This window comes from Lissotriton helveticus, chromosome 2_2, assembly GCF_964261635.1.
Source record: "Lissotriton helveticus chromosome 2_2, aLisHel1.1, whole genome shotgun sequence".
Lineage (NCBI taxonomy): Eukaryota > Metazoa > Chordata > Amphibia > Caudata > Salamandridae > Lissotriton > Lissotriton helveticus.
In genome coordinates this window covers 159,554,544-159,568,510 of record NC_136060.1, presented here as the reverse complement: position 1 = coordinate 159,568,510, position 13,967 = coordinate 159,554,544, and the positions used below count along the sequence as shown (strand labels likewise).

The window sequence follows — 13,967 nt, the reverse complement described above, 5'->3', positions numbered from 1 at the left end:
CTCTGCATCGCCTTTAGATTGTCAAATGAGCATGGCGTAATGAGGATACAATTGGGAGGGAGAGGTGAGGGGGGAGGTTAAAGCAGACCACTAAAACTTGAATGTGGAAAAGGCCGCTTTATTGGAACAGGTGCGCATCACAAATTAAATCAACCTAGGCAAAAGCCTTCCGAAACTAAACCTCACTAAATAAATAAATACCCCTACCCCCGCCCCCACCCCCTCCCCTAAAATGTCATGACCCCTCCCCCACCCATACAATACAACATTTCAAAACATTACAACATTATAAAACATTACATCATCATATCCACCCAATAACTTATAAATACCAGGCCCTTCGTTAACCAACTCCTATGCCTGCCCCTTCACCTCTGTCAAACCCCCAAAAAGTGTAAACAGACAACAAATGACCAACTTATCCTTTCCCTGCCAATAACACAACCTAACCCTTAATCAACAAAATTCTGCCACAAACTGCCCCCGAAACAACTAGACCCCGCCACCCAGGAAGGTGGGGGAGTAACACTACCCCTCCTTTCTCCCCCCCCCGTAGGAAAAGGCAGTGCTCCGAGTATAACTCACTGATGTACGTTCAAAGATCTCGCCAAAACCTCTCTTAATTCCAACAAATACAGATCCATTCCTACTCTGGATAAATGAACCCCGTCATCCCTGAAAAGTTCAACAGACTCAAAACGTATCTCCCTGTGAAACACTCTTCCAAAACCCAAGTGACGGCAAAAACTGGAAACTTCAGCATTCACCTTCTTCCTAGCCCTGTCAATCGCACTAGGATTCATTGCTCCTCTCCAGATCCTACGCGGAATCAATTCCGTCCATAAGACATGGCAACCAGACCAACGCTCTTTAATGAAAGCTAAATCCTTCTTAATCACCCGCAACAGGACCACTCCTTTAGTTCCACAAAGATCATTCTCACCCAAGTGAATGACTAAAATATCCGGGCAACAACCTCCAACCACTCCCCTATTTAAACATGGAAGAAGTTCCCTCCAAAGCATCCCCCCTTTTCGTTTCCAAACAATATTAAACATTTTAGCATTGAATCCTAACATTTCTCCAAAATAACTTTGAGCCGCCTGAACCCGGGCACATTTGATGAACGAATGCCCCACTATCCAAACCGTCACCTCTCAAGACCGGGGCCCAGCTACTGAACCTGTAAAAGAAATAACAATGAATACTCAAGGCAAGGAGGATGACGCGTGCACCTCCCCCGCGTTGCCTCGCACATATCGCTGAAAGCACTTAGAAGACCAGCGCCCTAAACGCATGATGTCCCTTTGAGACCACCCCCTATTATACGCTTCCGTTGCAGCACCAATCCTAAAAGAGTGCATCCGTATTGCTCCCCATCCAAGCCAATCTTCTGCAAAGCTTTACGCAAAACCATGCGCAATTGATACGCTGTAACAGGCGCCTTATTAATGTGCTGAAAAACAAGATCACAATCGTGACCCTCAGATAGCGTGCGCCAACGGCGAGCCAACCGCAATGGGCAGGTAACTTTCGGTGATCGAGCCTCCAACCACACCCCTTTTCCCACCTTCTTCTGATTAGTCTTAGAGCTAGCAAGCCACACATGCACACCCTCCTCCGAGCAAAAAATGTCACGCCAGTAAACCCCTCCCTTAGATTTAGAACCCAACAACTCTGAAACTCGAAAGGCCCCAAAAAACATGAACGCCATCAACATGGCAAACAAACAAGCCTCAAAATCATCTCTGCAAACAGAAGGCATAATCTCTAATATTCGTGCCAGCGTCTGCCAGTATAAAGGAGCCCTAGACATTTGTGTACCTCCCCGCTCCCTGGCCCAACCCTCCAGCATTCTTTTGCCAATCTCACCAGCCGAAGGAGAATAACCCCAAAAGAGTTTACCCATGAAGGATATCCCTGCCAAATTCCCTGCAATAGTCTCCCTAGACAGACCCTTATCCATAAGATCCAAGATGAACTGAATCACATCATCATATGCAGCATGCGTGGACACAGACAAAGAACCTACCAACAGCTGTAATATCTGACATTGCCTACATGCCACAGTTGTATTGGCATTGGGGTCGGTAATCTGTCCGCCTCCTTGGCCAGTCCACGGAATCTCCCTCACTGTGAACGAGACAAAGCATCCGCTATGTCATTGTCCACACTGGGTATGTGCAAGGCTCGAAAATTAATGTCATGTTTCAAGCAGCCAAGCACAAAAACTCTCAGTAGTTTCAATATCTGCTCATCCCTGGCTGACTGCCGATTAACAATCTCTACCACAGCCATGTTATCAACTCGAAACACAACTTTTTTGTGTGCCAAATCTTCCCCCCAAAGTGTCAATGCCACTAGCAACGGAAAAAGCTCAAGAAATGTTATGCTCCTTCCACCATTCAACCATTCCTCTGGCCATTTCTCTGCACACCCTCTCCCATTCTAATACAGGCCAAAGCCCTCGCTGCCCGCAGCATCCGAGAACATTTGCACATCCCACTGAAAATCCACATCTCTGACCAGTGGCACACCATTGAATGAAGTGAGGAAAAATGACCACATCCACAAATCCTCTTTGACACCTGCTGACAAGCGTACCCGATGGTGAGGCAACTGCTGACCAGCCAGAGCCCTACCCAATCTTCGACAAAAAGTCCTCCCTGCTCTCACCACTCTGCATGCAAAATTAAGGTGTCCCAAAAACACTTGAATCTCCTTCACCTTCACTTTCTGTTTCGATAACATAACTCTCAACAATACCAGCATCTTCGCTTTTTTATCATCCGGCAAGCGAGCCCGCATTGCCACTGAATCAATTTCAATGCCCAAAAATGAAAGGACTGTAGCAGGACCCATCATTTCTTCTGGAGCTAAAGGCACACCCAGTTCCTCCATGAGCCCATGGAAAGTGTCTAGAGCTGTCTGGCACTCCGCGGAGCCCGGGGACCCAACAAAAAAGAAATCATCTAAATAGTGCGTCACCAGCGTATGACCTGAATGGTGCGTGAAATGCCACTGCAAAAAAGTACTGAAACATTCAAAGAGAGCACATGACATTGAGCAACCCATCGGTAATGCTTTGTCCACGTACCATTTGTTCTCAAAATGGATACCCAGAAGACACCAATCATCTGGATGAACTGGAAGCAACCGAAATGCAGACTTAATATCACACTTAGCCATCTCCGCAGTTGCGCCCGCGGTCACTACAAGTGACATGGCCACGTCAACCGAGGAATATGAAACCGAAGCGGCCTCCTCATCAATGAAATCATTCACAGAAGAACCCTCCGGCCATGACAAATGCTGAATAAGCCTGAACTGCCCCTGCTCTTTCTTAGGCACCACGCCAATAGGCGAAATTATCAAATCGTGGATCGGCCAGTCATCAAAAGGGCCGGCCATCCTTCCTTCACGCACTTCTTTGCTCAGCTTCTCCCGCACCACTGCACTATGCTCATATGCTGACTTCAAATTGTCCGCCCAACGCCTCTGCCTTGGCCCCAGGTAACCTAGATGAAAGCCAAATTGAAAACCTTCTAGTAGCTTCTGTTTAACTCCTGCGTCCTCATAATCTTGGAGAGCCCATTATAATTGCGTCAGCTTAACTGGCGTATGAGCCCTTTGGCCCGGACCCTGCGCCCCTCTACCTCCCCGACCCCCTTGAAACTGCTGTGAAGGTCCTGAAGCACCTGCACCCGTCTGGTTCCCTTGTTGGCTACCTGGAAGTTTGGGCCCCCAACATTTAACAAGGGGGTGTCGCCTACCGCAGCCATAGCATTCATGTCTATATTTACAGTATTCTCTAGTGCACAACCCCTTATTGAAGTCCCAGCAAGCCCCATTTCCTGACTGTGTAACTGAAAAGTTCCCCACCCCACCCCGGGTGGGCTTGGTCTGAAAGGGCCTATAAATTAAAGGCAAACCACTAGCTGTAAATATGGTTTTGCCCCCTGAAGCTGCCCCCAGCGTATGCTGCCATAAATCTGTATCTAACTCCCACCACTTTGCCTCTGCATCCTAGCCCTAAATTCTTCATCATATTGGGCCCATGCATACCCCCCTCCAGTAAGCTGCGCTTTTCTAATAAAATCCATATATTTAAATATAGAAACGCTGCGCTCTGGGAACTTCTCGCAGTAAACACTTGCATATATTAGAAAAGCCGCTGTCCAATTCTCAATAGTCTCAATAGTCAATGGCACTTTAGGGCGCTTTGCTAATTCATACTCCTCTTCCTTAGAACCTTCTTTAGACCTGACTTCACGGTGCAAAAGCTTCAATATCTCCACATACTCACCCTTCCAAATGCGCTCCTTTGTCGCCAACAATAAATGAGCGCCCAAAAGTTTAGTGACTCCCATATAGGGCAGCTTTTTAATTTTCAACTCTTTACTGTCAAGCGGCTCTTTAACCCACCCTGTAGCATCTGAATTAGTCCCACTCTCCACCTTGCCCCTGTAGCCCCGACTCTGTCATCAGTGCCCACACCTGTATACTTGACATATTTACCTCTAAGCAACCTCCCCTCCCCCACTCCCCCAACCCCTTCCACCGCTGTCCCCACAGACACCATGGTAGGTCTGGCCTGTGGTACACTCTTCTCACCTGGCTCTAAAGAAACTGCTCTAGCGGACTCCAGCCGCCGCGTTGCCACTGCTTGTACATTCCGCTTCCGAGGAGCCCTCACCGATGGGCCGCACTCTCGTCTGTCCCGAACCTGCTGGACTGCCTCTTGAACCTGTAAAACACTATGCGACATATGAGAGGGTCCACCCCCCTCCATCTCGTGTAATTCACCTTACTCCAAGCTGTAGTCATCATAGTCTAACAAAACTGGCTCAACTACCTGGAGCCCAGCATTCTCACCATGGGTCTTACCCAGCCCAACATTAGCAACATCATCTCTCATATGCTCTGAAAATCCTCTCTGTGGGGGAGCCGACTGAACCCGCCGGTGCTCCCCTACCCGCTGACTCTGTGACTCCATAGCCGACGGCAAGGCTGACCACCTTGACCTGCTATTCGTCGGGGCTGGTGAGGTCGCGCCAGGCCCGCATGTACCAACCGCGCCGGGCTCCCTCGGTGGTACGGAAAGTGCCGCGCTAGGCTCTATCCTCCCTTCACCTCGGCGAAAACGGGGACGTGCAACGCCCTACCGAGTCCTTACTGCCGCTCTGAAGCCTGAAAAGACACATTTTGGACTGGTGTACTGGGATCCCTGGAAAACCAAGACGCCTCTATCCCTTGCTGTCTAGGCAAAAATGCACCAGCTGACCTCCTACGTACCCCACCAAAATGTACAGCCCTGCCCGCACCTGCCCACTGTGATGAACTCCCTACCTCCTCCTCCTCACTCCACTCAAGCCTAGCCGCCACCACTGCAGAAGCTTGACCCAAACCCAGAGCCCCTTCCACAACCCTTGACTCCACCACTCGAGATTCACCCCAACCGCGCCGGGCTCCCTCGGTGGTACGGAAAGTGCCGCGCTAGGCTCTATCCTCCCTTCACCTCGGCGAAAACGGGCCATGCAACGCCCTACCGAGTCCGTACCGCCGCGAAAAGACACATTTTGGACTGGTGTACTGGAATCCCTGGAAAACCAAGACGCCTCTATCCCTTGCTGTCTAGGCAAAAATGCACCAGCTGACCTCCTACGTACCCCACCAAAATGCACAGCCCTGCCCGCACCTGCCCACTGTGACAAACTCCCTACCTCCTCCTCCTCACTCCACTCAAGCCTAGCTGCCACCACTGCAGAAGCTGGACCCAAACCCAGAGCCCCTTCCACAACCCTTGACTCCACCACTCGAGATTCACCCCTACCTTTATCCCCAATACCACTTTCTGCACACACCCTACCAGATTGACCATACAACCTGTTGCCCTGCAAATCTTCAGACCAAGATGTAAAAGTATCCAAAACTGCACACCCCTGTAAACACCCTGCTGACTCCCGTACACTATCCCACCAAAGAAATGAACTAGGAACAAAATTACCCCCGCTCCCCCCGCTGAAACAGACCAGGAACTAGTAGCCGCACCACCCAAAGTGACTCTCACCTCAGGTTGCCCCACACCCAGTAAAAAAGAACCTCTCCTGATAGAACTCCCATCCCCCACCTGGGCCCATTCACCATCACCCCTAGAACTCCCCACCCCTGACAACACATCACCCTGAACAGAGGCCGGTGTAGAAAACAGCAAAGGACTGCCCACAAACCCTTCCTCCCCAAACTGCTCAACCCCAGCATCCTCCACCTCCACAAACTATTCTCTATGCCCCTCTAATGCACCAGACTCCTCCCAACCTCTTGACCCCTCGACATGTAAATTTGACTTGCCCCCTACATCACGAACAGCCAAACGTCGCCCTCCAGGCGACAACAAGTGCCCCACGTGCTCCTCATCTGTCATTAAAACGCTCCGCTCCTCCCCCAGCTGTACAGAGCCTCTTCGCGGCCTATTAACGGCAGCGACCTCCCAAAACTCAGATACACGCTCCGGCGCAGTGAGGGAAGCGGATCGCTTCTTAGTCGCTTTCCGGCCTCCCCGCTTCACACCCGCATTCCGTGAGGCATCTCCCGCCGAAACAAGAACCACCGGGCGGTCTTCTAACACTGCCCGCCCCGCTGCCGGAGACACTAACGCGACCTCTGCTGCAACTGCCTGACGCGGAGGGTCGCTCAACATGGCCATAACTCCCCCGCTCCCAATAGCACGCGCCGCCTCAGAAGGGGACGGTTTCCGGGTCCAGGACCGGCCCCGTTCACTTACCGAGTTCGCCCTTCTCTTCCGCGGCGACGAGCAGGCCGCCACAGCAGCCGCCACACCGGCGGAGGCCTGGCGCAGCGGACGCGCCGGCCCCCCATCGACGACCAGATCCATTCTCCCTGCCTCTGCCAAAAGACGAAAAGCCTCAACGACACGTTGGTCCTCCATAACCACAGTAAGGACTACCACAATGTCTAATCACGCTAAATGAAATTAAATAGCGCAAAACTCCAATTACCAGAAAGGAAAAAAAAATTTGGGAGGCTAAGCTCCCAGCCACCAAGTCACCAAACCTAAAATGGTGTCTGGGAGGAGGAAACAATGGGCTATATAAATTTGGGCTATAAAAACCTACTAGGATGTAGCCCAAATCGAAAATACTGGAAGGTTGCAAAGCCAATCCCCCCCCACAGCCCTCCCAAATCGCCATGGGGGGTGTACCTCCCTGCGGTCGGCTGCCTCCCCCTAAGCCCCCATTGTCTGCCGCTGGGAGACGATCCTGTGACTTCCAGCATAGTGTGGCTGTGAAGCGTGGCCATCAGACAGTCCAAGAAACACACAAGGAATGCAGCAAGGAAAGCGTGAGAATTGCAGAGCAGCCAGTATGAGGAGAATGGGGGGCTTGGGGGTGGCATTCGAAGAATGTCAACCCCCGGGCTTATTCGGGAATGGTATTGCCCCAGAGTGAGTACGCGCAGGCAAGGCGCCTGCATTAGAACGCAGCGGTTTCAAACGCCTTTTTCTAATTAGTGTCAGTTGGGGGTGCGGAGGCGAGGAGTGCGGCCGTTTTTGTCTTGATTTTGGTAGGTTGTTCTATTTAGTAAAGATGGCCAAAGCCTCTGATAATGTGCCAGGCTGGGAGGGAGGATTTATTAGCCCCTGGTGTTTTGGGTCAGGCTTGAACTGGTATTTCACTAAAGAAAAGGGTTTCCTCTGCTGTAGTTGCCTGTGTCGTGTCTGACAGTTCTCCTGAAGTTGTGCCTGTAAAAGTTACTAGTGTCATGTATAAGGTTTTGAAGGGAGCCTCCACTCTTACCTCTGTCCAGCAGCCAGTTTCCTCCGTTGCAGAGAAGGGGAGGGGGAGGGCTCGCACGCGCTCAGTCAGGGGAAAGTGTGTCAGAAAACCAGCTTCCCTTACGGGGATAGCTAAAGTCTCTGAAGAGATTATTTTGGATGACAGTAATGCGTTGGCGCCATCTAGTGGCTAGTTCAATTTAAACAGATGTGGTCATGTCCAGGATAATTTTCTTCAACTTTGGTTACCAGACGTGACACTTTTGTGACTTAATTTCATTTGGCTAAGGCTAGGGTTTCTGGTTCTTGCGAGAGGCCCCTTTCTCCTGTCATTTACTCTGATAGTAGCAATTTATCTTTAAATAGTGCGGCTTTATCTACTGAGGTTTCCTCAAAGGTTTTTCCAAGAAGTCATTCTGTGGTAAGTTCTGATTTAAACAGTGTAAGCTTACCTGTTAATCGGATGTCTAAGGTTAGTTCTTCGGTACAAAAGGGGCTGGTGATGGATGGAGCATCTGAACCAATCAAACACTCACACCCAGTCAACAGATCTGGGTTTAATCCATCACCGTTCTTTAGCCCACTCTGCCACCCCAGTTCAGACATGGCCATATGCAAATCAGTCTGAGCCTGTGCCTCATGGGAACAGTCCAGCCCGAACTGCCAAACCATGCCTTCCCTGGACCGGAATCAAGCTTCCTAGGACCGGTTTCTGGCATTCCAGCCGTCTTCAGCCAGACTTGCTTGAATCCAGTGGCAAAGTGAGCAAGGGACTCAACGTCTGAGCATACCCTGCCAACTTATGGCAAACAAAGCGGTACAAAAGGGGGTGGTGATGGACGGAGCATCTGAACCAATCAAACACTCACACCCAGTCAATAGATCTGGGTTTAATCCAACACCGTTCTTTAGCCCACTCTGCCACCCCAGTTCAGACCTGGCCATATGCAAATCAGTCTGACCCTGTGCCTCATGGGAACAGTCCAGCCCGAACTGTCAAACCATGCCTTCCCTGGACCGGAATCAAGCTTCCTCGGACCAGTTTCTGGCATTCCAGCCGTCTTCAGCCAGGCTTGCTTGAATCCAGTGGCAAAGTGAGCAAGGGACTCAACGTCTGAGCATACCCTGCCAACTTATGGCGAACAAAGCGGTACAAAAGGGGGTGGTGATGGACGGTTCAGATGCTCCGTCCATAACAACCCCCTTTTGTACCGCTAAGGTTAGTTCTTCAGCTTCTGAGGCTGGTGGCGAAAATGCTTTTTCTGTCAGGGCAGGTAGCAAGCCTCCTCGGGGAGGTAGGTGGGTGTGGATTGATCATGAGGATAAGAGTAGTGCTGCAGTACCTGACCGTATTAAGGGACCCCCCCATGTCTGCAACAATAAGTGGCTTGCAGCCGAACATTTTTCGAAGGCTGCAAAATGGCATCAGGGGCAGTGAACTGCCTTTGAGCAGGTTTGAAGTGTCCTGTTCTGCTTGTCGCAACCACGCGGAAAATCCTGAAGTGATTTTTCAAACGCCTTTACCCAACCACAAACTTTCTCAGTTCAAAAAAGCGGTGAACTGGAGACAATTTGATGGTGGTGTGGGTGATGGTGCTCAACCATAATGCAGTGGGGCTCGTCAGGGGGTTCATGCTAATGGTCATGATGAGTTATCTGAATTGGAAGAGAGTGAGCTTGCTAGCGAGGATGATTTGTCTAACAGCCTTTTTCTTTCCAAACGGGGGGATTACAAACAAGATTTCCCAAGCTAATATTTTGCAGATGAAAGAATCTGAAAGGAGTTGGAAGGAGCTAGAGCGGTATTCCAAGGTACCTGAGGGAGCCAGCAAGAAGAAGCATTCGACACCTTACAAACCCTGTCAAGTAGGTGAGCCGATGATTGGTATTCATTCTAATGCAGTTTATAGGAAACGTAAAGCAGACGGGTTGTTGGAAAGGCCGCAGAGGCTAAGGTTTGTTGCCGTTGTGAGTCTCCTTCAAGGTTACAGAATGTATTTTCTCTAAAACCCGATACAGCTCAAGACACATTGTTGGTATCTAACACAAATTCTCAAGGTGAGAAGGATGGTAAGGACAAAGCCAAAGGTCTAAAACGGCTTCCCTATATGGGGCTGTTGATGCCATTAGGTTCGCATCTTAACAAGCATACCAAAGAAAAAAATGTGGAATGGAGAATTTGTGGATGTGTTCAAGTTACTGCATAGGGAGATTCATTCCAAATAAGGTTTTAGGGAAGAGGCTTGGGAGCTAGCTAAAAGGCCCAGGGTCCTCACTAATATTGACTCTTGGACCTCAGCCTTTCTGATTTTTGCAAGTGTTTACTGGGAAAGGTTTCCAGATCCTTTGGTTTCAATTTTCAAATACTTGGATACAATCAGAAAGGCTCAGACAGAATGTGTAGGTTTTGCCTGGCTACATTATGATGAAGAGTTCAGAGCCTGTCTAATCCTAGTTCCAGAAAAACCTTGGGGTGAGGTGGATAACAAATTATGGGTGCAATGGATGTATCCTCAGACTCCTACTCCTGCGATGCATGCTGATAGTGGGCTTGCTATTGATCCCTGGCCCTTTCTTAACAGACCCAGGAGGGGTGGACTTGGGAAAAATCTCCAGCTTTCGCTACAGGAGCCTGCTGGAATTTTAACAGGGGTTTCTGTCAGAAGAATCCATGCAAATACAGGCACAAATGTTCTAAATGTGGGGGCAAACACGCTGTTGGCAATGTTTTAGCGAACAAGCATCCGGCTTCCCTGTTAGTCAAGGGAGAGGAATGGGTGCCCCATTCCAGACTTACATTAAAATCAGTTACACCAACGGATATTCCAAAGCTCTGTTATTGGCTTCAGTGTTATGCTTGCAGGGAGAAAGCTTTAAAGTTGGAGTTGGGGTTTAAGGAGGGGTTTAAGCTCAGTAATCAGGGTCCAAGACAATGCAGGTTTGCCCAAAACTTGAACTCTGCCAAGCAATTCCCTCAGGTCATTACTCATAAATTACACTCTGAAATTGCAGAGGGTAGGATGGCCAGCCCCTTCCTTTCTTGGCCTCTTCCCAATCTTATCATTTCTCCTTTAGGAGTAGTTCCTAAAATGACTTTGGGAGAATTTTGCATGAAACAACATTTATCCTGGCCACAGGGTTTGTCGGTGAATAATTTTATCGCCAAAGAAGACACTGTTGTGTAGTTTGCTTCGGTGGATGTAGCTCTTGATCTGGTGAAAAAGGCCGGCTCAGGAGCGGAGTTAGCCAAATGTGATATTAAATTCGCATTTAGGTTACTTCCAGTTCATCCACAAGACTTTGAATTAATTGGCATACATGTTCAAGGACATTTCTTGGTTGACAAAGTTTTGCCAATGGGTTGTGCAGTCTCTTGTCAGCTTTTCTGAACACTGTAGATCTTTTTTGCAATAGATTTTCCCATTCAGATCAGGTCATACAAAAGTGACCCATCATTTGAACGATTTTCTTTTTGTCGACACAAAAGGATCTCACCAAGGCACTCCAAATTTTTAAATTTTCTTTTTTATTAAATCTTTTTATTTAAACATACTCGACATAGAGGTACAGTTTCACATTGGTCAATACCAGGGAGTACAGCGAAATCAAGATACATACAGATATAGTAGGATAATACATTGGAATTAACGGGGAGGGGAGATCCTCACGATCAAAGGTACAGGGAGGGGTACATATATTGCCACGGTATTCATTCCAGGGGGCCCAAATCTTCAACCATTTTCGGGGACAGCCACAAGCCGTGTACACAGTTTTCTCCCTCAACATACACCAATCGAGATCTTTCTTCCAATCCGCAACTTTAGGAGCATGTGGTGCTCCCCAGAGTTGGGCAATGTTTCTTTTGGTGATCATGCAGCCCAATGTGACCCATAGTGTGGCGTGTGACTTAAGGTCCGTGGGTTCCCAAATGTTGAGAAGGCATCTAGGGGCCTCCGGCATAATTCCGACCTCTAGTGTTTCGCTCAGTATTCCATGAATTTTGCACCAGTACTCCTGGATCGGGTCGCAATGCCATATTATGTGCATGAACGTGCCCATTTGAGTGCACCCCCTCCTGCAGGACCACCCATGTGTGCCAATTGGGGACCTTTGTTGTAAGTTCTGTGTAAAATCTTTAGTTGCACCAGGCGGAGACGCGCTGGGATGGTGACCATTTTAGGGGAGGAGACCGCTGCCTGCCAACTCTCGCCATCTAGCTCAATACCGTCCCCAACCCATTTCTCTCGCAGGGAGGACAGTAGAGGATCGTACAAGTTGTTGATGAGATTTTTGTTAAATCAGGGGGATAGCTTTCTCGGGTAAATGGCCGTCTAGCAACCTGTCCTTCAGTGGCGAATACTCAGGTGTGGAGGAGTCACGGGCAATGCTGGTTGCACTGCGTTTCGAATTTGCAGGTAGCGAAACCGCTCTGAATCTGCCATAGCGTATTGCCGCTAAAGGGTGTCAAAGGGCTTAACTTCATTTTTGGAAATATTTTATTTGTATTTCAAAATAATGCATCATAACTTTCAATAAGTATACGTAATAGATGTCGCACAATATCCTTCCAGCAGAAACAAGTACAATTATTACACAGTCACAAGCATAGTTCAGTTCAACAGTTAAAGTAGGAATTCTCATAGCTTTTAGAGGTTTTAGAGTCCTAATCTGAATCTGAGGCAGTATCATCATTATCCGAGGGAGGTTCGCAGATGTCTCCTCTATACTTATTCCATGCCCCCCAAATTTTACTCCATTTGTTAGGACAGCCCCTGTTGCGGAACACCGCCCTTTCCGAAATCATTGCTGCATCCATGTCATGTTTCCAAGCCGCTAGTGTAGGTCTTTCCGCCCCACCCCATCTCTGTGCTATGTTTCTCTTAGATAATAGCATAGCCATCGTCATCCAACCTTTTTGGGAGCGTGTGAGATCGTTGGGCTCCCATATATTTAAGAGGCAGCGCCTAGGATCCGGCAGCAGGGAAACTCCCTCCGATTGAGACATATTTCTCATTACTTGTGTCCAGTAGTCAGTTAGTCTTGGCCAATTCCGCCGCCAAACTGGGCCATGACCGAAGAACATTCTTGGAATTATGGCGACCCATGGCGTACCCAACAGAATAGGGGCAGGGAATGGGTACATCGCCCCCGGTATCCCAACAACAATCATTATGCAGAAGGTGGGTGGCAAGGTATTCAAACATCTAACAGATATGACTGCCTGGAGATGGTTGACTGACATTATGTCCCACCACCATCTACTCGACCAGTCAATAGGCAGTCAGGATCTGGTTTAGGTGTGCAATCCGTCCATACCAGTAGACAAGCGGTCCTTACCGCGGCATCTGTATCCCCAAGTTGTCTAATGGGTTTAGATAGGGTTTCTGTCTCGGAGGGTATTTCTATTCAACTCCCTTCCAGTAACCATCCCATCATTACTGAATCTCCCACCAGGAGGTCAGTAATTGAACAACCAAGGACTATAGTCCAGACTACAGTCCTGGCCTCTAAGTCAGCAGACCTTACTCTGATTTCCTGGAATATCGCTGGTATTGCAGGAAAATTAAATACCCCTTTTTGGCTCAGGTTTATAGGAGAGGGGTTTGACATTGTCCTCCTCCAGGAGACTTGGAGCCAGGAGGATATAAATGTAGAAGGCTATTCATCTTATTGTCTTAATGCTACCAAATCTAGTTCAGGTAGGGCAAAGGGGGGTCTCTTGATACTTCTATCCAATAGACTGAGTAACTACAAAGTTAGAAGTAGCTCAACTGTGGGTGCCCATAGCCAGGTGCTAAGGATTGAATGTGGCAAGGGTACGGACCTGGTACTAGTCAATTTCTATAATAACATCTTTGACGTTACCAGAGGGAATATTCTGTTCCCTTTGGAAAAAGAAATTGCCAAGGCCATGGCCATTTCCCACAAGGCGACGGACATCCTTTGGGCTGGGGATTTTAACCTGCAGCCATGCCATTTATCTAAGGGGAATCCCTGTGGTTTTGGGATGGAGTTGGATACTCCTAGTGGGGGCACTAATAAGGGCGAGGATTTTCCCCACTTTTCTCATTGCCAGTATGGCTCTGTCCTAAACAAACTGCTACTTAAATTAGATCTAGTCCTGTTAAATTGCAATAAAAATAACCAGAATGCCAGCTGCCCTACTTTCACG

At 48.7% G+C, this 13,967-nt stretch overlaps 1 protein-coding gene and 1 long non-coding RNA gene across 7 annotated transcripts in view; one reads left to right on the top strand and one right to left on the bottom strand.

Annotated features, from left to right (window-relative positions):
* Positions 1-13,967, bottom strand: part of YIPF7 (Yip1 domain family member 7) — a 623,048-nt gene that overhangs the window by 321,253 nt on the left and 287,828 nt on the right. The window lies entirely within an intron of this gene.
* The window catches only part of LOC144821341 (uncharacterized), a 399,934-nt gene continuing 393,310 nt past the window's right edge, over positions 7,344-13,967 (top strand). For 5 of the 6 annotated variants that reach the window (XR_013608333.1, XR_013608331.1, XR_013608332.1 and 2 more), the window contains exons 1-2: positions 7,344-7,584; positions 9,560-9,665. This is a non-coding gene — a long non-coding RNA (uncharacterized LOC144821341). The remainder of the gene's footprint in view (positions 7,585-9,559; positions 9,666-13,967) is intronic. The other variant, XR_013608330.1, reaches the window with a different exon arrangement.